Source organism: Nannobrachium achirus, assembly GCF_963921795.1.
Source record: "Nannobrachium achirus genome assembly, chromosome: 19".
NCBI classification, from domain to species: Eukaryota; Metazoa; Chordata; class Actinopteri; order Myctophiformes; family Myctophidae; genus Nannobrachium; species Nannobrachium achirus.
The window spans coordinates 24073039-24080538 of record NC_137826.1 but is presented as its reverse complement, the minus strand read 5'-3'; the positions used below and the strand labels follow the sequence as shown (position 1 = coordinate 24080538).

General features: G+C 41.1%; 1 protein-coding gene across 1 annotated transcript in view; it reads right to left on the bottom strand.

The window, feature by feature from the left end:
* Window positions 1-5356, bottom strand: part of fhl1b (four and a half LIM domains 1b) — a 19508-nt gene extending 14152 nt beyond the window's left edge. Inside the window, exon 1 of the mRNA XM_080749938.1 lies at window positions 5242-5356. The gene's annotated coding sequence lies outside the window, so the exon portion shown is untranslated. The remainder of the gene's footprint in view (window positions 1-5241) is intronic.
* Between the last annotated feature and the right edge of the window lie 2144 nt (window positions 5357-7500).

The following is a 7500-nucleotide window of genomic DNA, read 5'->3' as shown; positions in this document are numbered from 1 at the left end:
CTGTTGTATTCATTAAAATAAGTCCTGGATTGTGCTATAAAAAGGGAACGGCTATACTGGCTTTAGGAAAAATTGGACAGTGAGAAACGCTGACATAGAGAAGCCACCAAACTACTGACAGGCACAAATAGGGACACTTTTCTTCAATTTGTGCTATTGATGGAATAGTAATGACAGCCCATGGAATGATGGGTGTGGAAAACATTTACTTGAAGGAGTGTCTGAAAGAATTTTACTAGAAGTAGTTGATTCATGTATTTTTTCCCCCTTTTTACTGGGAATTGGCTTTAGACTTAACTTTCCTTGAGGATTATTCAACTTTTTCCGATAACAATGTTACATAAGCATAATAGTTTATCACAACATAACAATTTCCATTTGAAACATAAATATCAGCAGCTTTCTGGTACTTCCCATTTCAACTTTTAAAACTAGTACTTAATACTTGAATTTCAGTAGTGTGTTCATTTGTGTCCATCTTGTAACAAAGTCTCTCAAATCATTCACAGTTAACCATTTTAACCATAGCATGTCGGCATGTATTTATCGCGAGTCACACTTGCAAATGAATTCCGTCCTTGTCCTTTTTATGCCCATATATGGAGATCCCTGATGTCATCAATTTTAAGCCCATATCTGGGAAAGCACATATATGGACATATTGTGTCAATCTCATATGGTCTATGATGTTGATGTCAGACATCTATGATGTCAGACGTCAGTCATCTCCATATTTGGGAAAATATGGCCACATTTAGTCCAACTTAAACAACCAACCAGGTCTGTGAATTCCTTTGGTCAAAGTTGATCCCATGCCAAAGTGCCATCACCCAGGTGGATGCGTGCACGCGCCCATGTGCGAGGTCGCTTCTCTCCCTTAGGGCATCTTACTAGTTATAGGGAAACATTTTCCAAAAATGTCAAATTGGGACATTGATTCGGGGCGATGCGAAGTTCAAAATAATTTCTACTAAGCAGTTTTTGCTGATCATTTGTACTTGTTCACATGCACACAAAGAGCTAGAATGAAAGGACACATCCCAGACAAAAGCCCATGGCCAGATACCACACAGATTTATGTCTTGTAATGTAAGACCAAAGGAACGCATCATGTTGCTGCAGGACAATAGGCTAAGCTTAGCCGCTGCGTGAATCAACAGACATGATCACCTTAACAGATGTGAATCCACTGTGGAATGTGAAGCGTACACTGCGAATTAGCACCACTCACTGGGAGTTTGTATGACTTTCACAGCGAGTTAGTAAAACTCACTGTGAGTTAGTAACACTCACAGCAGACCCTCAACACACACAGGAGCACCCCATGGGGCTGCATGCGTTCTGAACCCCCTTCAGTACACAAATGACTGTGTGGCCAGTCTGGCCACGCACAGCCCCATCTTTGTGGTGAGGTTTGATGAGGACAGCTTACAGGAGAGAGGTGGAGAACGTGACACAGTGGTGCCAGGAGAACAACCTAGCTCTCAAAGTCAACGAGACCAAAGAGCTGATCGTGGACTTAAGGAGGTCAAGGCAGAGAGCACACCTCCATCCACATGGAAGGCGCTGTGGTGGAGGGGGTCAGTGATTTTTCCTTTCCTGGGAGTCCACTCCACATCACTGAGAAACTTATCTGGGACATAGATAGATAGATCTTTATTGATCCTGTGGGGGAAATGCAGTTGCCAAAGGCAGGAGAGCTGGGGTGAATACAGGGCAGATACAGAAAAAGAGAATATTCAGCTAAGGATAGATAGATTCTAAGAGCAGTGATAAGTATAAATACTAGGAAAGTAGTGCCAGACACCAGGTTTACTACAGAATAAAAATAACTTACCTAACACTCCACACCTGGATTTACAGAAAAGTACAGCATATGTAGGCCTACATTATTTATCAGACAAAAATGGATGTTTAGACAGCATGGAATGCAGTCAACCCCCAAAATATACAGACTGAACAGGGGTGGTGAAGAAGGCAGAACAATGCCTCAACTTTCTCGGTGACTGAAAACAAAGGTCCTGGGTACAAAGGTCCTGTGGGCCTACAACAGAGAGCATCCTGACTGGCTGTATCACTGTCTTGTACAGCGGATGTGATATTCCCTACATTCAAGACTTGATGAGCAGAATCATCAAAGATGACAGACACCCCAACCATGGTTCAGATGATGCCAAATGGAAAGTGGCTCTGCAGCTATAAGGCCACTGGCAGAAGACTGCACCACCTGGACAATCTCACACATGAATGAACTAGCTAGAGTAAAGAAAAATAAGCTTGGGAAACACAAATATCCCCGCCCTCCGCCCCAGTCCTGACAGCCCTGTTGTTTGTTGACTAGGGTTGATGCTTTGTTGGAAATTGTCCTGAGACAATGCAACTGCCTTCAATCCATTCAGTAAGCGAGTATGAATGGTGAGTGGAACTAGTGTACAAACGTTAACCACAAGAAGCACAGCCTAGAAGGTAAACAGTGCAATCAGATTAATCTGTGACATTTAATCTATGACAACATGTGCGTTCATTGTCCATCATCTTCCAACAGACAATAAAACTCATCCATAAACGACGCCCCCATACACCATGTGAGGGCATGTGTGGCCACAGGTGTCGGGAGTGATTTCACAAGGTGTCGAATATGTTGCCACTCGTATCTCTCTTTGTGTCATAACCTGAATGATGTGCCGTTGCCAGTGGGGAATTTATTAAATACAGTACAACAAGTCCTGGTCTGTCACAGTCAAATTCTCTGTGTTCATAAAACACTGAGTGTACAAAAGTAATAAAATCGACTCTTACGGCTCTGTTTGATTGCGACCGAAAGTCACAGTTTACTATGAGAAACGTCACAGCTTGTCCGTGTCCATCCGTCCGTGTAGACGTGTACACATTTTTACGGTCTATGGGTTTGCCGCTCTGACATCATGCTCTGATGTCACTGTGATGTCAGGGGAACCACTCTACCAGAATGGGTTTGCTGCTCTGACATCATGCACTGGCTTCACTGTGATGTCAAACTAACAGAATCCCTTTTATGCCCATATATGGAGTTCCCTGATGTCATAAATATTAATGATGCCCTGTTAGAGAGATCCCTGTGATGCCAGGGGGAATAAATACCTTTTATGCCCATATATGGAGATATGAAGATCCCTGTGATGCCAGGGGAACAAATCCCTTTTATGTCCATATAAGGAGATCCCTGATGTCCACAGCCCTGATGTCCACATCACTGTGGTGCGACCTCGCCCTTTGCTTGTCGCCCTGAGGCGTCTCACTGAGCCACAAATGGATATTAATAACACTACTGTACAGAGTGGGTTCATTTTGCCTTCATAATATCATTTTGTAGTCAATCAAAACTACTGGATTTGAAGAGAAGTTCTGTCATATTAGGGAAAGTAAAATAGCTATAGCTGTTGTATTAAAATAAAAAGTCGCCTGTGTGTGTGTGTGTGAGACAGAGACTCAACAGCGCCACTTGGTCACCCAGGGGTATTGCAGCTCATGCTACAAAGTTACCAAAATAAAAGTCTGGGTTTCCGAGGCTACAAAGTTACTAACAAACACGCAGAGGAGACGGTGTGACCACTTCTCAAAAAGAGTGGGGAAAAAAGTGTTTTTCTAGCCTACTCTACTGTTTCCCAGAACCCAGGAGCCCCAAAACATAATGGAGCTAGTTAGATGTGAAGTCAGACATGCTGTATAAAGCTTTATGGGTTTATGGTGTTATTTTATGAGGCTGAGCTCATGGTTATTTCTTTAGCATGCAGGATGTGAGGCCAGAAGAGATGTTTTGTGTCTGTGTGTAGTGGCAAGAGGTGAATCACACATACAGTATGAGTCTTGGGTTACTTGTGTGTGTGTGTGTGTGTGTGTGTGTGTGTGTGTGTGTGTGTGTGTGTGTGTGTGTGTGTGTGTGTGTGTGTGCTGTGTGCGTGTGTGCGTGCGTTCGTGTGTGCGTTTGTGCAGTTATGGTTGGGGGTATTAGCTGCAGATTACTGTCTACTTAACTTAAAATCAAGTATAGTCAGTAATAATCTGTCAAATTAGCAAAATCTTACTGCTGTTTGCATAGCGCGGCAGCCTATTTGGAAGATTTTGACTGCAACCCAGGTGGAAATTGAAATGACAACTGGCTTTAATTCTTTAAATCCCAAATCATAACTTGGAATAAGCAGGCAATTCTTCCAAGATGTTAGAGAAAAAATATATTCATTTGAGTCAGCTCTACAAGGTTTTTCTCTCCCCCATCCCCAGCAACTAAGGGATTACAGTTGTGCACCACTCAAAGACACAGTAAAATAAAAATACATTATATTTAATCTTCATAGTGCGTGTGTAGAGAAGGTCAAGGCTGCTGGCTCACTGCTGTCTCTCTTTTAGAATAATGATAGGCAGGGGAACCAGCACTGAAACCATAACCCCTTGCAATTTACAAAGATACACGCACACGCTTCCTCACAGTGAATGAAAAATAGCTGTAGAGGAATTTTAATTGATCTCCGGGATGCATTTTTTAGCTTCAGTGGTTCCATCCTGGGGTTGAAAAAGAAGGGGGGAAAAAAATAAAACGTAACTAGAAACAGATTTGGGGGTTAGACTTCCAGAAGTCAGCATGCAGCCAAAGACAGGCAGACAGACAGCCAACGCCCCAGAAAGATTTAAGCCTAGTTCCTCCCAGGAAATCAAATGCTATAAATATATTAGAATATATTAACTAATATATTCTCATTGTCATTTCAGCTAACTGTCCACTATCCAGACGCAAAGGAAGCATAATGTCAGTGTTAACTGCTTGTGCATGGTCTAGGTCTAGGAATGTGTTCACATAGGTATGAAACATTTGACACTGGCATCAATGTTGATGGGATGAATTGCATTTTGGAGCTGTCTGGTCAACAAAAGTTTGTTTGTCTGTTATAAAAGGAAAAAAAAACACATTTTCACACAGCAATAAGGCAAGCCAAGAATTAGAATGCCATCATGTTTTATGAAAAGAAATGCTTGAAATGCACAAGAAAACACACAGAATTAATATGAGTAATGAATTGAGTTAAGGACCCCAATGTAAACAAAAGACATTGTGCTTTCTTGGGTTTAAACCCTTTAAGAGGTAGACCTTATCTGAACTGTCCTGTGCTGTGCTTTTCTTATGTGCGAACTTCTAATTAAGTATTCAATCAATAAATCAATAAGCCTAGCCTAATGCAAGAACTAAAATAACATCACACAACTTACCAGATGTAGGAGGACACCACGTTTGATCCGCGCGCCGCAGAGACCTGTGATCCAGCCTCCAGCGTTATGCCAGCATTAAGTTTACTCTGGTCTAAAAGTTGCCTTTCCTCTTGTTGACACACCGAACAGCACAAGCAGCAGAGAGACGACAGAGTGCCGAGTGGCCTACATCTGCACGTAGTCTATACCGCGGTGATCCAACCCCTTACAGGCGGTGCATGTAGCCTACTGTTGTTACTGTAATGAATATGCAGGGAGGGGGGGGGGGGGGGTCTGGAGGGGATCCGTGTGTTTCCATTCATGAATGAAATATATAATTTTTGTCCATAGTCATATAGTCTAGTTGGTCCATGGAAAGACCTCCAACGGGTAAACAACTTACATTGTCATAGTAGCCCAGGCTGCCCAGCCTACATGTTATCTGAAATTAATTAAAGGGATATTCCACTTTCAACAGGGAGCAGTGGTAGGGCTTCTCTCCACATACACACCCATTGTAACTTCAAACTCCATTTTAACCATGATAGATTCATTAAAAACACCCATTATTTTTTCTAATGACTCATATACTACCCTCCTATATACTACCCTCCTAATACGTGAGCAGGCCGTGTATTTTCGATAACTTTTTTCATTTATTTTTAATAATTATTTGGAAAAATGGAAAAAATGAAATACAATTTTTTTTTTTTAAATAAATGAAAAATGTTATGGAAAAAACACGGCCTGCTCACATATTAGGAGGGTAGTATGAGTCACCAGAAAAAATTAGATGATAAAATTACCAAAAGTTTTTTTGAAAGTGAAATACCCCTTTAATTAATTAGGCTTTTTTTTTTTTTTAAATGAGGCAAATCAATTAATAAGTTGCAGGGTTAGTTCGGACCGACATTAACTGTAGGAAGACAAGACACAAGGAATAGTCATTTTATTTGGAACACAGGAAGGGGAACACTAGTCACAATTTCCCACTCACCCAAATTCTCTTGGACATACCGTGGGCCTATATCCCCTGTGAATGAACGCACTTCACACGTTGCAGACGTTACAATTCACTTTACGAAAAAAAATCATAGATCTTAGCAGGGACGTGCTGGGCCCCTGATTCAGCCCGGGAAAAAGAGTTGGAGAGGCCCTCATTGCGTGCTATAGAGAGAGATCTCTCTCTATAGCGCTGCTGCTACTCAAAGATTTGCCATTTCAGATCATGACAAGTGACAAGCCAGTGGGCCAATTACTGTACATGAGTTATATTTCGTTGTTTTCGGGTGGAAACCTTGTATGTCCAAAACCGTTTGTTTTGTATTTATCATTTTAAAAATGATTTAAACTAGTGAAAACAGCCGATCTACAAGGTGCGAGGCGTTGTGTTCTTGTAGATCTGCTGTTTTCACTACTTTTGTGCAACGGCCTTATATGATGAAGCAGGGCTTTGCTTTGCGAAAAAATGTATAAATTTGAAACTTGGAGACACAAGGTTTCTTCCCGACAGTGACTATTTACTTTGTTGGCCGCCCAGCCCCCAAAATGGAACGAAGGCCGACATTTTATTTAATTTTTTTTCCTAATGGCCGGCCTGGACCGGCCGGGAATGAACCCGGCCGTTCGGGAGTTGTCCCGCTTTTCCCAATGGCCAGCACATCCCTGGATCTTAGTTTTCACATTGCTATAGCAGACATTTCTTCTCTTCCGTTTTAAATAGTGGCCTATACTGGCTTTAACCTTTCAATACCCATACAGACAAGCCCTTGTTTATGTTTGTAGCAAATTCATTCCATGGCAATTTGACAAAAAAAATGTAAGAAAAAAACAAAGAAAAGAAAAATCATGGCATCACATGCATCATGAAAGAAAAAAAAAAAACATTTATAAAAATGTAATAAATGATCAGCAAATCAGTTGCTGAGCCAGAATTTAATGTAATAATTTATTTAATAGACAATGCAAATTTGACCATGAATGCACCCATTCTTATTGTTGAATTCATGAATGAAACTGGATAGTGGGGAAGACTCATAAGGGGAGATGATAAGGGGTCAACAGTTAACAGGCATTTAAAACAATACACTGACTACTGTAGTACACAATGCATGTGATGCTGCACTGAGAGTGAGGGGGAATCTGATTTTGATCATCAATATTTTACCATGTTCTAATCAAATAATAATCAGCATTCCTTTTCATTCTATTATCCATGTATTATTATTAGTATTTGAGCTAAATGAAGTTATCCATCATGTTGTGTTACTTATATTGACA